Raw genomic sequence first — 25,220 nt, forward strand, 5'->3', positions numbered from 1 at the left:
ACCAATGAAGCCATCTGGTCCTGGACTTCTGTTTGTTGGGAGATTTTTAATTGCCAATGTAATCTTATTACTAGTAATCAGTCTGTCCAGATTTTTTATTTCTTTATGATTCATTTCTCATGAAATAAACCCCAATATTAAGATGTATCCTCTCTTTGTGTCCTTTTAAGTCATACTAACAACTTCATACACTAAGTATTCAGGACTAAATGACCAACAAAGGCAAACTGTGGTCATTGGGTGCTATTTGTAGCAATTGCTTTGTTTTTGACCTACCCTTGCACTGCTCCAGTTTCTTTCCTGCTCCAGTTTCGGTCCTGATCCTGATACCCAACTACCTTTCCTGTTTGTTAGTTACCCTGTTTCTGCCTTTAGACTTGACCTTTATACTTGCTTTCCCAGGCTTGAGTCAGTCATGCCTTTGTTTCCTTCCACTTGAGAATACTCTGATGTGCTGACTGTACCCTAACCTTGCTGTAATCAACACTGCATTTTTTTGTACTGTACCCTTGTGTGTGGAGACAAGGAGACGTGGGCAAAACTTCCTCAACATAATTAGATTTTATATGAAAAACAACTATAGAATTAGAAAAATATCTGGGAAAGCAAATTGTTTAAGCAAAGTCCACAAAGATATAGGCAAGGATGATGTTATTGAAACAATCTTTGGGAATAATGTTTAAAAAGTTAGGCAAATTTCATAGACTTATAAAAGGCCAGACCACTTTCTTCAAGGTGGGACAACTCTAAAGGGCCATCTTAGTTCCAGAATTCCTGTAGGATCTGCTGAGTGCTTTGTTGCAATGCTGTAACGTTCTACACCTCCCTTTTCCCAGTCCTACTACTTTCATGATCCCCTCACCTAAGTGTTGATCCCTAGGGCATTCCCCAAAAACTTCACACTTCCCCGGGAATCCAAGTGATGACAAAATGTATAAACTTAAATTTTACTTTGATAAGGAGCTACAACCAAAAAGTCAAAATTTCAAAGTACAATCATTTTGATAGGGAAATGGCTTGTTTTTGTCTAAAGATTTTGGAGACACCGATCTCTAGAAAGAAAAACAATATCGGTGGAGAATAATTAAAAATTTTCAACATTTTTTTTTATAGAAAAAAGATTGACATGATCAGGAGAGAAGAATTACATGAAATCCAAGAGAAGAGAAAGCTTCAGGAAGAAGACATTCTCTGTAAATTTTTGTTGGATCTGAACTAGGTCAAGTCAGGCCATTTAGCACAGAAGTCAGTTGGATAAAAATGGCTATAGGGCAATTCCAAAAGTGTAATTTTGGTGGGCGGGTCAGAGTTGGGGGTTTTCTATGATCCATATCACTCTGCAGAGATGTTGGACCTGGAAAAGAAACATGACATCAAAATGTGTCAAAACGCAAGGAGATAACTAGAAAAGAAAGGAAAAAATAAATCAGGTTGGAGAAGCTCAGCAAAAAGAAACTGTAGCCAATTTCACTAGTTTCTCTGTTTTCAAGGAGGGGAAAGGAAATGTTCCAGGATTTGATTTTTGAGGTGCATATGCCCAGTTCACACTGCGTGTGTGTATGTGCACAGAATGCCATTCAGCTATTGTCCAGACACACAGTCACTACCCAAACCAGGAAGTCATGCAGGATGCTTGTGGTGGTGGGGGTGGTGCTGGGGTTGACCTTGGTGGTGTGGGGTAGTGGATGTGATTGTGAGGCTGGTGCTCATTGCGGTGTCGGTTGCAGCAGTGGTGGTATGGGGAAGTATTGACAGTAGGGTCCTTGTACATAACATGTGTGGGTATTAGGAGATAGGTCAATGGAGTCCCTGAGCAATTTTGCTGTACATATCACCCCCAGGTCTGTAGTCAACTCTCTGTGGTGGGCTCATGGCTTCCCCTTTTCCCTCAGAACTTTAAGTTTGGATAAATTTTATCTTATGCTAAATATACTAAATATTATACTAAATATTATTCATGTAAGCCCACTTTTCACATATTATCATTTATGTTACATGGAATATAATTGCAACATAAGATAAAAGAGAAAAGCCTCAAAATTGAACTGCTGTCAAATATAAACAAACCCATACTTTTTGAGTAAACTAGAGCAAGCTTCTCAAGAATTGAACTATTTCAATAGTTCAAGACCATGGCATATAATTGCAGAGATAAAGAACCAAAATTCAGACACTATTATGATGCGGCAGAGCCCTCCAAAGTAGAAACTCAAATATTCCCTTGAAATTGTATTACTGATGTGTTAGTGTGCTCTTATCAAAATTTTCACCTTCCCCTTTTCCTTTTCTTTTAAAATATTTTATTTATTTATTTGGGGGGGAGAGAGAGAGAAAGAGAGAGCAAGCATACAAGTGGGGGCAGGGGCAGAAGGAGAAGCAGACTCCCGGCTGAGCAGGGAACCCAAAGCCAAGCTCAATCCTGGGAGTCTGGGATCATGACCTGGGCTTAAGGTAGACACTTAATCTACTGAGCCACCCAGGCACCCCTTACCTTCCCTCTTTTCAATTTTGCACTCAGGTTACTGAACTAAGATTACTAAGAATGCACCATGTTTGTTAATTTCATGCCTTTTTTTTTTTTTTTTTTTTTAGAAAATACAATCTCTACCTTCATTAAATATGTAATTCTCTTGCAAAAAGAAAGACCTTTCAAAGGTGAATTATTTAGTGTATGGATAATTTGAATCCTACACTTTTGTATACTTGATCACTCACTTAACACCTTATCATAAAGTAGGTTGATACGTAGTCTCTGGCTAACTGACTGCATTTTTAAAGGGAATGTCATGGAAAGAAACACATCTCAAAGCCACTGCTGTTATTGCTCTTATGTATTTGCCTCTAAAATATAGATTCCATAAAATCTGCAAATGTTGTTACCTGCAAAAAAATACAAATAACTTTAGATTCTATTAAAAGAAAAAATAAACTACAAATTCCATTTGGATTGACTTTGGATTTTCTAATATTCTTAATTTCCATAAATCTAAGTAATTTTTCTATTAGCTAAGAAAAGCTATGAGAATTTTGAGGAAAAAAAAATAGTAGTGAGAGGCCACCAGTTATTACAACCTATTACAAAGCAATAATAATTAAAACAATGTGATATTAATGCAAGAAATGAGACAGATGGGACATGATCCAGGAACAGGCACTATTATAAATGACTTTAATCTACAATAACAGAAGTGTTGGGGTGTCTGGCTGGCTCAGTCCACAGTCGGTAGAGCATGTGACTCTTGATCTCAGAGTGGCGAGTTTAAGCCCCACATCAGATGCAGAGCCGACTTAAAAAAATGTTAAAAAAAATTAATAGAAGTGTTAGTGATGTCAATTGGCACATTTTTTTGTTGTCTTTAAGCTTTCATGAAGTCCTAAACCTCAGGACCCAAGGGATATTTGCTCCACATATTCTACACAGAGAAACTAGACACATGCCTACCAGCTTACTAAGAAACAACATGGATCCTGGCACATTTTCAGGCTACATTAAAAGAGAGTAGGATTTCAAACACTGTCTTCAAAGTGAGGCTTCCTTTGGAGAAAATTGCACACTTGGGAGAGAGTACTATGTTTTCCTACCACTCTTCATAGTAGCAGAATCTTGCTTCTTCACCATCTCCCCATAAAAATGAGGGAAACTTCAAGAGAATCACTCACCAAGTCTGGTTTGACTGATAGAGAGGAGGCATCTCATCACCCAGCCTGGATGCTTGCTGAGCTATAAAACTTAGGTCTTGCCTGGTGCTGCTATTAAAATAGAACATGGTAAGACTGTCTTAAGGGAAACTTGTTCTGGAGTTTGGGGAGCATAGAGAACACTGTTTGACTCTTCCATAGAAAAGTCTGGATATGAAAGGCTGTCTAGAATTGTCTTGATAGCAGGGCCAAGAACAATCTACAGATTTGCTGTCCATAAAGACAACTTGGATGTAGTGAGTCTAGACTGCTGCCATTCTGAAAAAAATTCCGAAAAGAACTGCCTGCTTGGATAAGTTGACCCTAGCAGGAAGAGGCTGCGTGAGGGTGTATCAGGAAAGCAGGAGTTGAGGGAGAGTGTTACAAGGTCACAGAATGTACACCATCCCCATAATGGACAGAGGGCTGAGAAGCCAGAGTAGAGGGGGTCTCCAAATAATTCACTAAATCACCCCCTAAAAGAGGGAGTTGGCCTTTGGTTATCTGCCTTTGAAGACTCTTTTCAACATTCAGCCAAATAAAAAGATGTTTTTATTCCTTTTCATCTTATCCCCAGCTTCTTACTCTTGGATGAGCCAAAAAAGCAGTGAGTGAGTGAATGGAGAGGAGGGAGTAAATGAAACCAACGATATCCAGTTAAACTTGGGGGCAACGAGGAGACACTTGAAATTGAAAGGAAGATGAATTTTTAAAAATTTTGTTGGGATAGGATTTTTTAATACTCAAAAATAAGGACTATTCACTATTATCCAAAAATGGCTATAAAAGCAGTGGGATCCATGGTGGTTTAAAAGTACATCTGCAAATTTTTTTTTTAAGATTTATGTATTTAAGAGAGAGACAGCACAAGCTGGGGAGGGGCAAAGGGAGAGGAGAGAGAGAATACTCAAGCAGACTTCCCACTGAGTGCAGAGCCCAACACGGGGCTCGATCCCATGACCCTGAGATCATGACCTGAGCCAAAATCAAGAGCCAACTGCTCACCAACTGAAAGCCACCAGGCAACCCTTCTGCAAATTCTTTGACACTCCTTCTATCAAGAGACAGAGTCTATGTTTCCTCTCCTTGTGATCGCTACAGTGATTGAAATATGGCAGAAATTGCCCTGGGTGACTTCCAAGACTAAATCAGGTAAGAAATAGAGCTGGCCTGCTGGCTTCTCTTAGGTACCTACTCTGGGAGCCTTTAGCTACCATGTAAAAAGTTCAGCTATATTGAAGCCATCATGTGGAGAGATCACGGGCAGAGATCATATTAAGAAAGAGACAGAGACAGGGGCGCCTGTGTGGCTCAGTTGGTTAAGCGACTGCCTTCGGCTCAGGTCATGATCCTGGAGTCCCTGGATTGAGTCCCGCATCGGGCTCCCTGCTCGGCAGGGAGTCTGCTTCGTCCTCTGACCCTCCCCCCTCTCATGTGCTCTCTCTTTCTCTCATTCTCTCTGTCTCAAATAAATAAATAAAAAATCTTTAAAAAAAAAAAGAGACAGAGACAAAGAGACAAAAACAGAGGCTCTTTGACGGCAGGACAGCAGCTAGGGAGATACAAGTAAGGTGAGTATGGCATGTTTTTTAAGATGGAGGACATCAAACAACAACAACTAGTAATTAGCATAAATCACATTTTAATGCAATATTTTTCTTATAAGTTAATATACATGCTGAATAAAACATCAATATTTTACAGAAAGACAGGCTCAGTATTCCTGATTGTTCTTTTGGCTTCCAACTCCACGAGGGCTCAGCAGGGCACTGTTACTCCTCCGATTGACTGGAAAGGACACAAAGCAACTTTCCAGGGCAATGGACATACTCTACATCTTGGTTTGGTTAGTGTCTATGTGGATGTATATAATTGTCAAAACTTAATGAACGTGCTCTTAAGATCTACCCATTTTATCGTTTGTAATTACACCACTCTGTATATGTATACATATTTAGAAGGGGCATGTGATCCAATTCAGTCTAAGGAATGTTGGAGGAAAGTTGCCGGAGGTTTGAGGGACAGAAGTTTTCTTACTGTGAAAGAGAGCAGCGGCAGCGCATGGTCTCTGGGGAACACTCCATGGGAATGCGAGAGCTGGGACTGTGGTGGTCATCCAGCTGCCGGCCTGAACAGGATGCCAACGCGTGGAGATGGCTGAGCTGAAAGAATTGGAGAGAAAAAGGGCCAGAGCCGTAAGGGAACTGTGCTTGACCACTGCATTTACTCTGAACCTTTCTAGTTATATAAGCCAGCATCCTTTTTATTTTATAAGCCAGTTTGGGTTGGGCTCTCTGCTGCAAATTCAGAGGGACACACAGAGCAAGCAATAAACACAAGCAGAGAAGTCGTAGGGGCCCGGAGTAAGCAGAGTCATGAAGTGAATGGAAGCAGAGCGTAGACAGCACTTGAGTCGTACCCCCAAGTAGGCACTGAGCTACCACTGGATAAAGGACAGGGGATGAGACAGATAAGATCTCTGATCTCATTGAGTTTACATTCTAGCTGGGCTGAGTGTGGGGGGGGCAGGAAGGGGTCAACAATAATTTTAGATAGCGATAAATACTATAAGGAAAATAATACAAGGTAATGTGATGTGGAAGAGGCTACTAATTTTACTGGAGAGCCAGAAAAGCCTTCTCCAGCAGAGGTGGACATTTGATCAGTGACATGAATGAGGAAAAGATGCCAGCAGTCTGAAGCTCAAAAAAAAGAAAGAAAAAAAAAAGTTTTCTAGGTAAAGACATAGCAGAACATTCCTGGAAGACAAAAAACAGATGAAAGCGTAGAAAAGATCCCTAAGATCTTTAATGTGTATATAAATCACCTCGACATCAAGTTAAAATGAAGATTCTGATTTAGTAGTCTGGGGTGATGCCTGAGATTCTGCATTTCTAACTAGCTCCAAACTGATGCAGATGTTTCTGGTTTATTGACCATACTTGGAGTAACAAGGCCCTGGGAAATTGCTTTGTGGACAGCCTGTCCACAAAGAAATTAAATGTTTCTTTAAAAATCTTTATAACAATGGAACACTGACCCAACATTCAGGCATCTAATCATTAGTAATTAATTTTAAGTGCATTGGTCAATGATACTTTGGAAATTAAAAGCAAAAGACAAAAAACCTGACTCTTCACAGGTAGTCCAAGAAGCACTGCCTTAGGGCCTAAAATATTACAGCGATGGTGGGGACTATACCATTCACTAAAACTGAAGAGAAGCTGGGAACATTGAAATATCAGGTATAAGGAAGAGTTAAAATAAAATTTCAGGTACAAAACATGGGGATTAAAAAAAACTGACATCCCCATCATCACCACTACCATGTACACACATGTTGACAGGCACACACACAAATAAACACACACACACACATACGCACGCATACACACACATACGCATACACACAGGCAATTTCCATACAGAACTCCTGGCCACTAGGAGTCTATTTCTCAAACATCCCCCAAATACCCTCTTTAAATACATCCAATGGTTCTGAGCAAAGACTTCTTTTTCTGGAATTTAGGGGCTCCTGAGTATAATGCTGCTCCCTTAAAAGTGAAGCCCATAAATCAACAAGCCTTCCTCTGTGCATAGAACACAGAGCTGTCCACTGCCTCATTGTTAAACAATAATTGTTTACATTGGTTCCTTGAAAATCTGGTGATCCTTCATATTCTGGTTGTGCTGAATCATAATTATGGTAGAAGTGCAAAATCTCTAAGAAAACCTGGTCTTGAGATCTGCATCATCTGAACTGACCTTCCACTTCTCTCTGTGTGCCTGTGGTATAACCAGAAAGATGTCACATTTCTCCATTTGTTTCACCTATGGAAACTCTTGTCTTCCTAATAATCCTAGCTATTTTTTAACAAACTCCCTCCAACTGAGGTAATTTTATTGTGTTCCTTGACACTTGAAAGTACCTGTCTAGTTCACTGTGAATGGCTGAATATGTATATTTCATCAGCTTAAATGATTTTAGTTGCAAATAAGAGAAAACCCAATTCAAATTACTTTAAGAACTAAAGGTGATTTATTGGCTCATCTAAATGGAAATTCAAGAGATGGGGTGGGCTTCAGGTAAAATGTGATCCAGTGACACAATGGTCATCTCAAAAACTCAGTTTCTTTTCTATATTCTTATAGAACATAGAGGGGTGTTACCTAAAAGCCAACTTGAACAAATTTTCTCATTATTGTTAATTGCTTGTTAATTGCTTATTTTTCTTGACCTTTATTTGAACAACTGACTTACAGTCCTACTTTGTAGGAGAGAGATTCCAAAATGTCATTCTAGCTTACATGAACTTGAGTCAGAGATTCTGGAACAGTATTTGGATGTATTCCACCCAAAAAATAACCTAGTCCCAAACTTTTTGCCCAGAATTTCCTCACTGCACCAGAATTCTGTGGGTATAAAAGCAAATTAACTCAAGGTCAGATGGTCATGACCTCCCAGTGCCCTTTCTTTCTTCCTCAGAGAGATGAGACTCAACCCGACACATTGTAGGTTTCACTGTCTCTATTCTTCTATAAACAGTTGTTACACAAAGAGAGACAGATTATTCTACATGTTCTCAAAATAGATATAATTTTGCATTTTTCTCATGCCTGGGATTCTTTCTTAGCCATTCCCTCCTCCTAATGGCTTTCTCCTAGACACATATATATTCATTATCCTAACATTCTTTCCTTTCTTCTCCATATTCTCTCCTTTCAATCTTGTTTGTTTTCAATGGTGAAAAAAAGTTAAAGATTGTTTCAAATGGTCTATTTTTTCTAACATTAAACAGACTGGGGGAAAAAAAAAAGTATTCTCCTTTATTTGAGAAACTAGAGGCCAATTAAAACTATAAAATCGGTCAGCCAGTAGACAGAGGATAAAAACCGTTCTACAAAGTGTAATAAATTAGAAATGGGTATTTGTTACATAGCTGATAACCCTTAGGCAGAGGGAGATGCAAACATGCCACCTACTTTGCACTTAAATGAAACATTAATAAGAGTCAGAGCTACTTAAGGTCTGGAAAGTCCATTGTCCCACAATTAGAATTCCCCCAGAGTCACTTAGTCCTTGGGAAAGGATTCAGTGTATATGAAGCTTTGACCCTGGAGCCCTGCAGGTATACCAACCAGTAAGGGACTGCCCCTCTTCCATACCTAGGCTATCCACTGTTAGGAAGGCAGAACAGAGACTGTGTGCTTGAAAGGCAACTAAAAGAGTCCTTCCTCTGTATCCCCATGGATCAAAAATTGAATTTCTACAATCTATCTTTCTAACAGACATTAAAGATTTTTGAGCAGACAACTTGGGCCTTTCACCAGTTTTAGAGCTACAGAGGAGGAACTACAAATGGAAAATAATATTATGTATTTATGTTTGTACTTGTTGAATTTAATACAAAATAGTTTAACATTTTATTTTTTTTTAAAGATTTTATTTATTTATTCATGAGAGACAGAGAGAGAGGCAGAGGGAGAAGCAGGCTCCCAAGGAGCAGGGAGCCCGATGCGGGACTCGATCCCAGGACGCTGGGATCATGACCTGAGCCGAAGGCAGACGCTTAACCATCTGAGCCACCCAGGCGCCCAATACAAAATAGTTTAAAACAATCCTGGAAGTCCCCCAAATCTTTTTCCTTGCAAACATGGTCTGAACATTACTCAGAATTGAGAAAAACAAATTGCTGTAGAGAATGCCTCACTGAGGATATACCTGGGACACACACAACGTTCCTAATTCCTTCATCTTCAGATCCCAGAGGCCATGACCAACACTAAAGGGAAATTTCAACCTACCCCATAGAGAAGATCAGCTCTGTTTTATTTTTCTATTTTGGCTTTCTTAGTAAGATTTTATTTAAACCTCTTGAATTTGTTCTTTTTTTTTTTTTAAAAAGATTTTATTTATTTATTTGAGAGAATGAGAGAGAGAGCATGAGAGGGGGGAGGGGCAGAGGGAGAAGCAGACTCCCCGCTGAGCAGGGAGCCCTATGCGGGACTTGATCCCAGGACTCCAGGATCATGACCTGAGCCGAAGGCAGTTGCTTAACCAACTGAGCCACCCAGGCGCCCTTGAATTTGTTCTTAAACAAGAGGAATACACCATACTGTCTTGTTACTTCTAGAAAAGCTTGGGCCCTCTGGCTTAGAATAAGCAGAAGAGATTAGAGCAATAAACTATAGGGGTTAACCTCAAAAGGGGAAGCTCCCAGATGAAATCATCCCCAAGTGCGAGATAATTTTGTGGAAGAACTAACCTAAACAAGATGCATTTTTGTCCTCGGATAACCCTACTCTTTAAAGTGGGCATGTAGGGGGGGCCTGGTGGTTCAGTCGGTTAAGCGGCTGCCTTTGGTGCAGATCATGATCCCAGGGTCCTGGGATGGAGCCTGCATCAAGCCCCAAACTGAGCCCCCCATCAAGCCCTGCATCAACTCCCTCTGCCTGCTGTTGCCCTTGCTTGTGCTCTCTCTGTCCAATAAATAAATACAATCTTAAAAAAAAAATAAAGTGGGCATGTAGGATTTGCTGTGCTAAATGAAATCAGAACAATAGTGTCTTTTTAAACAAGGTAGAATCGTTTGTTTTAATCTCATTTATACACTTGCATTAAATCAAAGAATTAAATTCCTTAAACTTGCCTCTCATTCAGTGTTACAGGCTTTTCTATAATTCAATGGAACAGACACCATTTTACCTTTTAAGACCCTCAGAACACCTGTAGTAGCTGGTTACGGAATTGTTCTCCTCCCGTGCTTTCCTAGCAGCTAGCATTTCATGCACTTACTTCCTTTGCATTTGAGAATGACCAGATTTGGAAAATGACAAATGTAAATGCTTTGCTATTCAAAGAGGAATCCTTTGGAATTTCTAAGCAACAAGGGATGCTTTGAGATGAGTCTATGGCAAGAACACAGAAGTTCTATTGATGAATTGTTCATTCTTGCAGTCATATTTGTCCCATTCCATTTGAAGACGAACTAGTTATGAAACATTTTGCTAGGCTCTGGGGATGAGACTGTGACTTGGTCCCTGCTCTCCTGGAGTCTGTGGTCTTAAGGGGCAGAGAACCACTGCATAAGTCATTATAAAACTAAATATATAATTACAAGGTAGGATGAATACTATAAAGCAATAGTTTAGAGTACAATAAGAATGTAGCACAATCGTTTTATACTAATTTTTGGAAATCATGGAGTAATCTGAGTTACTGGCCCTCCTTAAGTAAGTTCATTTTCCCCTCCAGCTAATCATGGATTGGGTAAAGATTCCTAAAATTTTATCTTCAATCTAGATTTCTCTATATATCTGAGTGTTTATTTGACTTCCTTGTTTGCCTGACTCAAACCTAGGTTATCCAAAATGGAACCATGATCTTTCTGCTCAAGCCTGGTCATCTTTCACAGTTCCGTGTCTCAGTGTATGGCCCTACCATGGACATTACTTGAGGAGCTCCATCATTTAAAGGGTAGGGAGTGGAGGTTAGTTGGCAAAGGAGATTGAAGAGTGGCCTGATGTCAGGGGCAGATCTGTCTTGAAGCTAGTGAAGCTTAAGATTCTGGGTATTTGTCAGGGATGCCTGGCTGGCTTAGTTGGAAGAGCATGTGGATCTCGATCTCAGGGTTGTGAATTTGAGCCCCATGTGGGGTGTAGAGATTACTTAAATAAACAAAACTTAAAAAAAAAAAAGATTCTTTTTCTTTCTTTTGCCTGGGAGGAGCCCTAGCAATGTGTTTACATGGTCACATATTTCTGTAAAGTTTTCACAAGAAAGATATCTTTTTCTTTTCTTAAATCAGAGCCCCAAATCGTGTAAGTTTCAGGTCCCACACACTGGCCGCTCAATAAGAAGAAGGAACAAAACTGAGGGTGTGATTATATGGAATTATGGGGTGGGGGGCAACACTTCAAGGGAGTGTTCAATAGTTACGAATGCATCTGAGAGGACAGAGAATATAGGGAGAGAAACAATTCCATTGGATTTAGTTAAGGGGAGATTATTGGTGCCTAGCAAAAGCCCCTTCAGTGCAGTGATGGGGCAGGAACCCAAGATGCAGGTGGTTGATGTCAAGAAATTTAACTGTGAAGAAAAGAGGAGAAAATGTAACTGGGGAGAGATGTGCTGGGGAGTAATGTTATTGCCTGCTTGCCTTCCTCCGTCTCTCTGTCTCTCTCTCAATGGGGAGAGTTGAGAGTGCTGATTGAGAGGTTACACAAGACAGAGATGTGCTGAAGATACAAGGGATGAGTTTTCCCTTCATCCTAACTTCATTTTCATTTTCAAAGGACCCAGAGGAGATGAATATCCACAGATGCTAAAGAAATCTAGTGAGTGCTTTTATTTCCCCAGTAGGCAAAACTACACTGATGCCTATGTTTGAGAAAGTACAATGGGTCTTGGACTGAGGACACTCTCTCCACCCAGGGCACTTTAGCTCATTTTACTCCCAGTCATTTGCAGACAACTGATCTATTTTGAAGCTTTCTGAAAATATCCATTTAATAGCTCAAATCAGCTTCCCTCTGGAGCCTCGTATGTTTTAAAAACTGTATTTCCCCTTAAATATTTGGTGAATATTGGAGAAATACACTTTTTTTTTTTAGTAGACAAAAAATTTTACAAGTCTGCCAAAGAAATCAGAACTTTTAATTCAGGATATTAAAAGAAATTCCTGTAAATATTTTAAATTGGACTTCTGAGTACCCTTTGATGTATACCGTAATACTAGATGTATGTACTGTGAGAGGAAGCAATTTTCTTCCGCAGAAAAGATTCCTGGGACTCAGGAATTGAGGGTATCAGAAACACAATCTTAAATGGCACAAAATAGAAATGAGTATGTTTCTCCTGGCACCATGCAATTCTGAACCCTTCTTTCATGTTTATTGTTTCCGTCTTTTAATTGCATATGTCTGAGAAGCACACTAATGTTCCAAAAGTTACTTAGAATGTGAGATTATTAAGCCCCCACGCCCCATGCCTCCTCATTAAAGCGCTTCTCATCACCTTCCCATACCACTTAAATAAGTTACCTGTACAGAAGGCATCCACAAGGCAGTCCACATAATGAAAAAAAGAAAAAAAATTAAGTCCTCAAAACTGGAAATAGCGCCTACCAGTTCCCACAGGTTGCCAGATTTAGAAAGGAAAAATACAGACCCCCAGGTTAAATTCGAATTTCAGATAAACAGTGAACAATTTTTCAGCGTTAAGTATGTCCCAAACGTTGCACGGGCCATACCTGGCCAAAACAATTATTCCTCGTTATTGGACATTCCCAGTTAACGGGGCGCCCTGTATTCCCCCAAGGCAACCTCACAGAACCCACGCGCCGCACGCCGGGCCCAGCGGCCGCGGAGCTAGTTTAAAACCCAGGACCCGCGGGCTGGGCCGCGCCCCCTGATTGGCCGAGGCGCGCCCGCCGCCCCGCCGACCGCAGGCGTCACGCAGCCCCGGCAGCCCCGGCCCCGGCGCCGGCGCCGCCGCCTCCTCCTCGGCGGCCCCGGTCGGCGCAAGTGCGGCGCGCGCGGGGGAGGGGGCGCGGCGGAGCGCGAGGCTGGCGTCGGGCCGCCGCCGGCCGGGCGGGATTAAGTTTCTCGGTCGCGCGTGAGTGTGCGCGTTTATCCCGAAGCTCCTGGCCGGGCCGTTACTTCAGGAGAGAAGAGGGCGAGCGGGAGCGAGGCGAGGCTCCCGAGTCCCCGGCGACCCCGGCTCCCCAGCCCTCCTCCCCCTCCGCGTCCCCGCCCGGGCGGCCGCCGCTAGCCGGGTAAGCGGCGCCGGGGCCCGGGCCAGGAGGCCGGAGCGCGCCCCCGCGCTCTGCGCGCGCGCCGGCAGGGAAGGTGCGCGGGCGCTGGGGGCTCGGCGCGCGGGGCAGGCGGGCGGGCGGGGTGCGTTCGCCCCACCCCGCGCGGCCGGGCGGTACCGGGAAGCCGCCGCTCCTCTGGCTCTTTTAAAAGGACGGGGTCTGGAAGTTTCCTTCGCTACTTGCATGGCACCCGAGCGCTAGTCCCGGTCCTTTCAGCCCTCCCACCCCCCCCTCCCCCTTTGCCCTTGCTTACTCTAAATGGTTTAAAAGTTTTTTTCTTTTCCTTCGCCTGGAGGGGCACAGGGATGGTGCCGGGGAGGGGAACCGCGGGCCTGGCGCGCGGGCCGGCGCTCCGGGGCGCAGGAGCCTGTTGCTCGCCGCTGGTGTGGCCGCGCCCCGGGCCGGGCGCTTGGGTCGTGGGGAGAAAGCCGCCCCCCCCCCCCCCCAGACTGGCGTCTCTAGCCTTGTCTGTCGGACCCCGAGCGCGCCGCTAATTGGTACCCGCCCCCCATCCCCCGCGGCGCCTGTGCCCTTTCATCCGCTGCCCCCCACGGTGGGAGCAGTTAGCTCTCGCCACCCTCAACTACCCCGCGCCGATGGGGCGCCTTTGTCTGCGGTTCGCAGCGGGGGGGATGCCGGATGTTCCTCGGGAAGCGCTGTTCGGGAGACGCTTTGTGTCTTGGGAGTTGTGTGTGTGTCGGGGGTGGTGATGGTGTACATTTTTGCTTGCGTTCTCTGCAGAGGCACAAAGGCCGGGCTATTCTTTCCCGCAGATCACATGGAAATTCAAGCTGGGACTGCCTAACGTAGGAGGGGCCGGGCGACAGCCGGGGGGAGGGGGGCGGGTGGCGGCCGCTGCGCGGTGGTTGGGGGCGAGTCGGGGGCGGCGGGACGTCTCCATCCGTCTCCGCGGGTGGGGCTTGCAGAGCTTGCTCAGCTGGCGAAGAACCCGAGCGTGGGCGCTGCGTGCCTTGTGTGGGGAGGGTGCGGGTGGCAGCTAGTGTTTCTTAGGTAGCATCAGATAAGAGGACCATGACTTCAGCCTAGAAAGAATACTACCCGTGTTCGTTTGATGTCCAGAGGGGAAGAATCACACACAAATCACCCAGCTTTAGTGGACAGCTGTAGTGTAAACATCCCTTTTGTGTTTCCGTAGACATTCCTCATTTAGATTACCTTTAGCAGGATTAAAAGAAAAAACACGATCTGAAAAACTAACGAGGTGATGGTTTAGGGCTTGGGAGTTTTTACATGCTGAATTTGGGTATACGTGACGACAATGAACTTTTTTAAAGGGTCGAATCAACTGTATTTCATATACGCTTTACCGCCTCGTAGAATTTAGGTTAAACCCAACAAAACTTAAGGTTCCTAGGTTTGAGCTTCTAATACAGTGTTAAGCTCTGGATGGATGCACCTGTGCCCTTGCCTGAAGGAGGGACTGAGGGTTTAGAGGGTGGTGGAGATAATCTTGTCTGGGATGCCCAGATTTCTTGTTAGCTAATGAGCCAGTTTACAAATGGGCGGGTATATCTAGATGGGACTCTGTCCTTGCTCAGTTCATATTAGGGTCTTTGCAAGTGAAGGTCTCTAAATTTAAGGGCCATGGGCCAAATTGGCCAGCAGCAGCCTGTTTTTCCCTCAAAGTGTAGGAGTTAGAAGTGTTTTGTGCATGTTTATATGGTTAAAAAATCAAAAGAATAGGGGCGCCTGTGTGGCTCAGTCATTGGGCGTCTGCCTTCGGCTCAGGTCATTATCCCAGCGTCCTGGGATGGAGCCCTGCATTGGGCTCCCTGCTCGGCGGCAAGCCTGCTTGTGTTCCCTCTCTCGCTGGCTCTCTGTCAAATAAATAAATAAAATCTTTAAAAAAAATCAAAAGAATATATCATGGTATGTAAAAATTATTTGAAAATCAAATCTCAGTGTGCATAAGTAGAGTTTTATTGGCACAAGGCCACACTCATTCCTTTTGTGTATGGCGGATTCTTACTGTCTCTGGTTGCTTTAACAATAGCAGTGGGAGAGTTGAGTGGTTGCATAGTTGAGACATGGATGCATAGCCTTGAAAGTATGGAATGTTTACTCTCTTTTTCTTTACAGAAAAACTTGCCAACCTACAGCAGGCTTTAAAAGTATTGCTTAGGGTGCCTGGGTGGCTCCGTTGGTTAGGCGTCTGCTTTCTGCTCTGGTCGTGATCCCAGGGTCCTGGAATTCAGCCTGGGGTCAGGCTCTCTGCTTATGGGGAGTTTACTTCTCCTTTCTCTCTGCTTTCCGCTCCGCCTACTTGTGCGCACGCTCTCTACCCGAACCCTTTTCTCTCCCTGTCAAATAAATTAAATCTTTTTTTAAAAAAAGCATTGCTTAAATGCCCCCTCTTTTGATGGGTGCATTGTTTAATTTCATTGTCTTTCACGCTGTTTCTGGTGTCCCCTGAACTGGCTGAGTTTTCCCCAATAGGTAGACAAGTTAATGTATTGGATTTTCCCATTTTGAAGTTTCACCCCTCAAAAAGATTTCTTAACCTTTTAGTATCTTTCTTTGTCAGAATCTAGGATAAAGTGGGTTTTCTGGTTGGCAGAAATTACCTGCTTAGTAACTTTAATATAGATAGCCACATTTCAAGGTGTTCTGCAGCGAGTTCTAGTGACTTCTTGCCGCCCTGCTGCTTGAGCAGGTTTGAAAATTATAGTTTTGTTTATTTAGGTAGAGAGTAGCTGGAGTTAGGGGATGTCATGGATTCCCTTTTGCAGGGAAGCACTTGAGGCAAAGCTAGTTTGGGGGGGAACTTGACTCTTCACCATTCCTCTTCCCTAAATCTTTGCTAAAACAAAAAATGATGAAGTTTATTCTCCACATATTACTGAATTGATCACATGTGTACATGCCTCTAACATGTGTTCCTTTTCTTCCTTTAGCTCCCATTGGTATTTCTTCTTTTCATTTCTCCTCTCATTTCTGGTTTTCTTTCTCATTTTACTATACTCCTTTTATTGCCTAAGCCTGTTGCTTGTGGCTTAGGCAGAGCAAGACGTCATTTACAGTGTTTGTCTGCTCCAAATTCCTATCACATAGACATTGTCCTGCTTGACCCTTAAAGACCCCTTTGCATTTCAGATACCTTTTAAATGCACATATATTATGAAGGAGTGAAGGCTGTCCTCAGAGTTAACTATCTCTCTGCAAGGTGGGGTACTCAGATTTGTGGAAATCCTTGAAATGTAATTTTGCACTGATGCAGGCTTTTAGCCTTCAGCTGCTGTGGTGTGGAGGCTCTGCTTTACAAAGGAAGTGGACTCATTGTCTAGAGTTAAGATTAAGGGACTTAGAAGCTGGCATGCAACAATGATTGCCTGGAAGATAACTAACTGCCCTGAGTTAAAGGCAGATGATTTTCTTCAAATTACATCCCAAGTCTGACATCATAGACTTGACTCCCTTAGGTTAAGTAGCAGGTTGGCTCCATTTTGTATATCTGTAATATGTACACAGTACTTTGTGAATTTCATAAAATATCTTAAAGAAAAGTTGATATATTGGACTGGAAATGTCCCCATATGCTGGAGCAAACAACATATCTGCCAGAGAAAGATCCTATACTTCAAAGTAAAGAAGCAGAAAACTTCCTATAGAATTCAGCACTGCTTGATGGCACATACGGATGATGATATATTTTATCATTATTATATTTCCCAAGCAGTTGTATGTGATTTTAAAATACATTTAGCCTAAAGTAGGAATTCATTTGATAGAGTTACATTGTTATGTACATTATCAACCCCATATTTATAAGAAGAAAGGTACTATTTTCTCTTTTGAAATAGTGTCATGTGTGAGAGAGCCTCTATATAAACACAGTTGGGAAGTGATGGTTAGTATGGTAAAGTTGATATACTATGATTAAGTAATTATGGTGGGGTTCCGTGTGGGCGAATAAGAATAAGGAGATGAAGAACTACTTCTACTTACATAATCTATTGCCTTCCTGTGAAATATTTTCTGAGTAGATCTGAGGTAGTTGTTTATTTAGTAGATAATAATAGATGGATTAGGAGGTGTGTTGCTTTGGGTTAAGCACTGGGGAGAACATAAAATAAGATATTGCCCTAGAAACTTACTGTCTTGGTTGAAAAAAAAAATCACACAAAGGAAAGAATATGAAAGTTTTACACTCGGTAAAAGTTATACCATTTCAAAGAAATTAGAGATCAACAGAGGACTGCTTGCTGGCAGTTTGTAGATGGCCATCTCCCTGTGTCTCCCAGTCCTATTGGAGTAGGGGAGCCCCAACGACCTCATTTAACCCTAATTACCTCTTTAAAGACCCTGTCTCGAAATACAGCCACATTCTGAGGTACAGGGGTTAGGACCTTAACATATGTATTTTGGGGAGGTAGAGAGGAGGACACAATTCAGCCCACAATGAAGTTCTTAAAGAGACCTAGGTTATAAACTGGTAGAGATCTTAAAGAATGGACTGGTGTAGGGTTAGGGAGGGAGGTCATATAGGAGGCTCTTGTGTTAGTCTAAGCATTACTGTGGTAATTTGATGTTTGGGAAAAGAGAAACTGCTGTATGAGGAAAAAGACACTTTATCTTTGGCCTGAAGCCACTTGTTTTCTTTTTCCTGGCTTTCACTGAGAAACTGGCCCTTGCTTTTTATGGACAGAGCATTATGTTAGTTTCCTTTTTAAGTGTTTCATAAAAGCATTACTTTTTAAAGATATTTCTTATATTTCTTTCAAAAATCAGTAAAACATTAAATTTGGCAAAAATGAAATGTTAATGTTTGTAAACATTTCGTCTGAAATGTTTCGTCTGATTGAAACAACAAAGCTTATTCTTTAAATTACATTGACCTGAAAACTGTATATACTATGCATGTTTTGTGGGCAAGTAGTTCGCATAATCATTTTTTTTCCCCAGAAATTTCTTTTTTTGGAAAAAATTAAGGTTAAAAAGGTAATTTATATTGTATGTTATAAAATAACAAAAACTTTTTTAGGTTGTTGAGATTAGTTGAGTTAGAGAAATATTAATGCAGTTTTTTCAAATATGGCCCACTGAATTAAAAAAAAAAAAGTAAATTGAGACTTAAATTCTTCCTTATTTTCTTCTTGTTTGTGGTGGTTAAATTTGTCTAGTATAGAGAATTCTGATCTTTATTCTCCTTTTAGTTTTATTTATATCTTAGAAAACAATATTCATTGTTACTTTCTTGTAAAGAACTCTACCTTCAGATCTAAGGTGCTATACATAAATGCATGAGGGGAAAGTGAAAAAGGAAACTCTTATAAGAGAAGGAAAACAGACATTAGCTACAAAAACAATTAGGAAAAACCTATTTAGGTGTGTTGATAATTTAGTGTTGATAATTTGAATGTGTTTTGGGATACTTTACCATTTACTTTATTATTTATATTTTAAAACTATATAGTAAAATACATAAGATAGTTATCTCCTTGGTAACTTATTTAATAATAAAAACACATTTTTTTAAAATATGGAAGAGGTAGACAAGTGCAAAGAAGCAATAAACTTGCCTGTGATTCTGTCACCCATATATCAGCCCCCCCATAATGCACATGAATAAACAGCACTGTTGATCACTGATTGCTCTTTTTCTCAGTGAAGATAATATGATCTGAGATTATTAAACATCCATATGTAGAATTGAAACTGATACCATCTTTGTGAACCAATGTCTGTTGACTCTTTTGAGGAGATGTCATATGGCTAACTACAATGTGGCACATAGGACACCAGTGGAGAATTAGTTGTTTAATCTTGATCTCTGCTTGAAAGTTAATGTTACAGTCTTATAGTTAATTTTGGAATAACTTTACATTATGTAATTAGGTGGTGCCTATCATGCCTTGCCTTGGGGAACTGGCTGTAGAAAATGGTCATGAGGATCTCTCATTCTGTGCTCTTAAAAGACATCACAGACCTAACAAAACTGTGAAGACAGAATCCTAAAGATTAAAGGTTATTTTGTAGTTTAAAAGGATCCTCTCTGATCTTTATAAGGTATGCCCAGCTTCTCTTAACCTTTGCTAGGCCCCCTTCACTGGTTCTGTTTGTCTAAGTTTGTTGTTGCTGTGTAGAGTTCCTGAAGCTCTAGGTTAGCCCCCCCACCTTCTTTGCTAACCCCATTCTTCCAAGGATATTTCATTTTAGTAAGTCAGGCATGAAGTCTGCCTCTGGGCAGCATTTATGTCCTTCCTACTGTAGGACTGCAGGGGCCTCAACTATAGGATTCAGTGGCGTTTTGTGTGCACCCCCCTTCCCACCACATTCATGTTTTTCCTGGAAGTAGTAAACATAGTCACTCTATTGCCTTTTAGAAAAGCACAACATGAGAAATGTCTCTTTGTTCTGATATAATCTGCTGAATGTCTATTTTGTATCAGGCTAAATCACAAGGTATTTTTAGGTGTTTTATGGCTGTGGTAGGAAAACAAAAGAAGAAACAGCCTCGAGGTCAGGCTTATTGATCCCTGGCCTGCTCTGTGAAGTTCAGTGAACATCTTTTAGGTGTTAAACTAAGAACTTTCAGACCTCACCCTTTTCTCAGGAAGGGAAGAAGGATCATTTATTTTACTGATGTGTAATTTATAATTGACATATGATAAACTGCACATATTGAAAGTGCACAATTTGTTGAATTTTGGCCTACATATAACCATATCCATAATCAAGATAGTAAACATATTCATCACCCCTAAAAGTTTCCTGATGACTGTATGTCATACTTTCCTGTCTCTCCTACCTACCCATCCCCTGTCTCCAAGGAACCATTGATCTTTCTGTCAGGATAGACTAGTTTGCATTCTCTATTAGAGTTTTAAATAAATGGAATCATACAGGATATTCTCTCATTTTATCTTTCTTTCACTCTATTTTGGGATTCATCCATGTTGCTTCTCTTCATAACTTAATAATGTTTATTGCTGAGTGCTAGTTCATTGTACTGAATGGATATACCATTCAGAGGTTTTTTTTTAAAAAATAGTTTAGAATTCTCTTGCATTTTGTCCATTGTATTTATTCTTGGTTTCAACTTTGTTGTGTCAGAATTCTGTATTTGACAGTATTATTTAGTCTTAAATTCATGCCTCTGGGATACTTAAAACTTTTTAAACGCCCTTACATAAGGTTACTTGAGGTTTCAAATATGTAAATCATAGATAATTTTTTTAAAAAGCTAACAAATGTAAAATAGAGATTTAAAGTTTCCTGATCTTTAAAGATGTCAGATGATTATGTAAAAACAAAACAAAACAAAACAAACAGACAAAAAAAAAAAACAGTCATGTGAGTGTTGAGGCTTTCTGTAAACTTTTGTATCCTACCTTGTGAAGTCAGCTTCAGTATTGAGCTCAAAGCTTTAAGACTGCTTGGCTAATTCTCTGACTTACTTGCATAGTTTTTATAGTCTTTATAGTTTTTGATAGATTTATCTGTCACTTCTTGTGACAAATTTATGTGACAATCATATAGTCAATATGATAACTTAAGTTGTAATTTGGTGCCTGAATTATCCAAATAATTGCCATTCATTATCTGTTAACACCTAAGATCGTCAAACATATCAAGAATTGGATATATGCTGGGAAAAAAAAAAAAGAATTGGAGAGAAGATGATCATCATATTGTGAAAACATGTTATTCTTGTTGGCATCACTCAGATATTTTGGGCCATTTTTAACACTTAGATGTTTGTCTCTGCTTGCTAATGACTTAACTGAAATTAAGTGGCAAAACAAAAAACCAACAACAACCAACCCAAACAATATCAGTTAAGGCAGATGTGGTCTCTGGATTATTACAAAAGTAAAAGTTGGTTTATAATCTTAATATTAACAGTTAGTCCTTTGAGTACAATAGTAAAATACAGTTAATGAATGTAGTTAAATGGTATATGAGTTAATTAAGAAGCAAATAGTCATGTTTATTGAAAGAAAATAAGACCTCTTAAAATGTTTTCAGAGAGAAAATACCAGTTATCAAAGATAGCCCTAGTGAGTCCTGTGGAATTATATGTGGTAACTAAATAGTGTAGCCTGTTACAATTATCTGTGAATTAGTAATTGGGGGATTGAATTGGTGCATGCTTATTTATCTTATATGGCAAAGGTTCATGTTTGGATAGGTTCTTATGAATTTGGATTTCTTTATATAATTTCCCCTTGTCTGTACTACTTGGAATCTTGCCAGCAAGATGTAAATTGTCATCTCTTTTGCTGACTTTCCTCAGTGTATTCTCAGGAAGGTAGACTCTCACTGACTGATAAGCTTATCTGCTGATTTAGACAATGACATCTCTTGGCCGTCAGGAATACAAGGTTCTCTCTAGCAGTTCTTTAGTACAGATTATGTAAAACATTGCTTTTATAATTGTGAACAAATTTTATTTTCTTCTTGAGTGTATGCATATTCAATTAACAGAAGATCCAAAGGTGAATTTGTTTTGGTTTCGTATGAAGTAGAATAAGAGAGGATCATGGCTGATTTCATATTTTTTTAGATATATTCTTCTCCCTATATGTAGACTTTATTTCATCTTGGTTTTGATTCTATTGGGATTTTTAATTTACTTCACAGATGATTGTTTGATATCTATCTAAGATATTTTGATCTTAGGGTGCCTGGCTGGCTCAGTTGTAGAGCATGTGACTCTTGATCTCAGGGTTGTGAGCTTGAGCCCCACGTTGGGTGTAGAGTTCATTTAAAAAGAAAAAAAAAGGTATCTTGATCTCTCCCAATTTTTTTTTTTTAATTTTATATATTTGACAGAGAGAGACACAGCGAGAGAAGGAACACAAGCGGGAGTGGGAGAGGGAGAAGCAGGCTTCCTGTGGAGCAGGGAGCCCAATGTGGGGCTCGATCCCGGGACCCTGGGACCATGACCTGAGCCGAAGGCAGACGCTTAACGACTGAGCCACCCAGCACCCCCCCGCCAATCTCTCCCTATTTTTAATTTGACCTATAGGTTATCTTCCATAAGTAATTTGTTTTCACATTGGTCTAGGAGCCAAAGTGATGTCAAATAAACTGTATTTAGTGTCGGTATCATAAATAACCCTGCCTAGGGTGTTGGCTGTAGTGGGTGCTTTATCAATATGGTACTTAGAGTGGATCAAGCATGAAGGGTCGGTCAGTCCTTCTTTCCTTCCTTCCTTTCACCCTTGTTTGTTCCCTTGTTGAAGGGCTTTATTTCTAATTGATTTTTACCTAAAATAATTCATATATATTGCATTATACTTTAAAATGTTCATGCTCTCCAGGGTTCCAACTTCATTTCTCCCTTCTTGGCAATCCATACCTTCTTTCTGATTAATCTCCTTTATCTTCAGCAACACCTAGAGGCCAGTGATTGCCTACTCTTAGGTCTTCCAAGTTATTTTCTCCTTAGATGCACATGTGTAGTTGATTCCTTCTTTCAGCAGATACTTGGTGAGTGCCTTATCTGACCCAGTCACTATTTCTGGTTCTGGGGATATAGCCTTGGAATAAAAAGGGACCATCACTACCACAAAATAAAACAAAACAAAAAAACCAACAATTCCTACCCCCATGGAACTTAAATTTTAATATTTCCTATTTTCTGGAAACAATTCAAACTGGATATGTTCACAAGGAATGCATTTCTACCCGTTCCTCTAAAAACAAAAGACATTTCTCTTTCTACTGTTTAAGCTATGTCCTGGTATTTCTTAGTTCCCCAAATTAGAAACATTGGAAGTCAACTTCCATTGCTGTTACTCACTCATTCTGCCTGCCCCCAGCACATATCTAGGGGTCATTGAATTTTTTCGATTCCCTCTGATGAATGTGTGTATATTTCCTTGTTTTTCTGGTATCTGCCTTAATCTTGGCTTATATTATTTTTTGATTGGCTTGTTTTAATAGCCTACCATCTGATTATACTATCACAGTTCTTTCTCTTTTTCATGAGTTATTTACCCTATTATCATGATTGTTTTTACAGAATATGAATTTCAGTTACCACCTTTCTCCCCCGGCCCATTCCACATGCACTGCCATGCCTTCAGGACAAGGGCCCGAGGAGGCCATGAAATGTGGCTTTCCTAGCTCCTGTTTAGTTTGGTAGCCCAGTGCAATAGAACCCCCGTCATTTCAATTCTCTGGTTTCTTTAGATGACACTGCCTTAGCAGATGTCCTTCCCCCAGCAAGACATGCCTTTCCCTCTCCTGGCTGTCTCCCACATTCTCTTAGGTTGTGCATCCTTTGGGACAATTCACATGGCACCCCTCCCAGTTCTTTCTGATGCATGCTGACAGCATTGGATTTCTCTGTACTCTCACAGAATTTAGCACATCATGTTGCAGTGTAATTACTTAACTGTTTTCCATTAAATTGAAAGCTGAAAAGTTAGGTACCTGTCTGTATTCTGCTCTACCATATGCTTCAGTGATAGAGGCAGATACAGACTTTGGGGGCCTAAAGTTTGTAGAATTTGGGATGTCCCTCTTAAATTAAAAAAATAAAATTATGAATACAAAATTAGATGTGAAAGTGCCTATTTATTTGAATGAGAATAGAAGGATGCTGTGCAAGTATTTCATGTTAAATCTGCTTAGGGGAATAGAAGTGCGTAGTTAAAACTTGCTGAAATAATGCTGTGTATTTATGTAGTTTTATTTCGGTGTTGATTTTCTTAAAATTAGGAAACATTATGAGTTAGCCATTCTGATGCTAATACTGCTGTTAATAATAATACTGCCTAATGCTCCCACAGCACTTCCATTTCTACATACTTACACATACTTTATCTTACGGGATTTTGACAACTGAGTCACAAGGAAAGTGACTCAGACTTAATGATCTTTACTGTGTTTGGCTGCTTGGTGGGTGACAAAGACAGAGTTGAAGTTCTTCCTTTGAGATCAGATTTCACTTTGGTGGGGGAAATGATTCAGTTCTTCCTGTGCTTTTGTAACCTCAGTTAACACCCTGCTCCACCTCCTGTTTGGCTGGTGAATGTTCAGGACTTTTCTGAGAGTTTTGTAAATGATCTTGCTGCCCCTCCATCTTTTCTGTCTCTTCCATTTCAGCTTCCTCACCTCATTATTTTTTCTTCCTTTCCTGCCCTGTTTGTTTATCTGTGTCTTGCCATACATCAAACCTGTTTTCTCTCCATCTGTCTTTTCTGGTAGATAACATAATACTCTTAAGTGTCAGTTCTTTGACTAAGCTGACTTCTAAGACTGCAATGTTTGGATTCATTTCTACTCCTTTGAAGTACTGTAGGGGGTGATTTTGATTTGGGGTATTCAGTAGCACAAAAAGTGCATATAGTTTTCAGCAATGGGAACATAAGTGTTCTAAAAGCTATGTACTTTCTTTACTGCATTTTGCAAGTCCCAAATCAGAAGTGATCAGTTTTCATTTGTGTTGAGGATTTACTGATTTAATAAGCCTGATTAATCTAATAGCAAATTGGAAATAGCAAAATGGAGATTAGTGTCCAGACACTAATAGAAGACCAAATAATAATAGCAGTAGTTTTTGGTATGCTTATTGTTTCCAGGTGCTTTGCATGTTATTGTTAATGCCCACTTTACAATAGCCGCTCAGGATCTCACAATTAGTAAAATGGTAGTTTTTTTTTAAAGTGAACTTTATAAGGCAGTCTGGGAACTCTGAAAGCATAGGTGCCTGGGGCTACATAATCTGAAGGTAAATAATTATTTTCTTACCTG

The 25,220-nt window shown here is 40.6% G+C and overlaps 1 long non-coding RNA gene across 1 annotated transcript; it reads right to left on the reverse strand.

Moving 5' to 3' along the window:
* Positions 1 to 1,118: 1,118 nt before the first annotated feature.
* LOC117999070 lies at positions 1,119 to 13,099 on the reverse strand. Its single transcript, XR_004676202.1, has 3 exons — positions 12,721 to 13,099; positions 5,716 to 5,840; positions 1,119 to 1,354 (listed from the first exon to the last, which is right to left on the reverse strand). It is a non-coding gene; the product is annotated as an uncharacterized LOC117999070 (long non-coding RNA).
* Between the last annotated feature and the right edge of the window lie 12,121 nt (positions 13,100 to 25,220).

The sequence above is a fragment of the Mirounga leonina genome, unplaced genomic scaffold (assembly GCF_011800145.1).
Source record: "Mirounga leonina isolate KUSES-001 unplaced genomic scaffold, KU_Mleo_1.0 Mir_447, whole genome shotgun sequence".
Lineage (NCBI taxonomy): Eukaryota > Metazoa > Chordata > Mammalia > Carnivora > Phocidae > Mirounga > Mirounga leonina.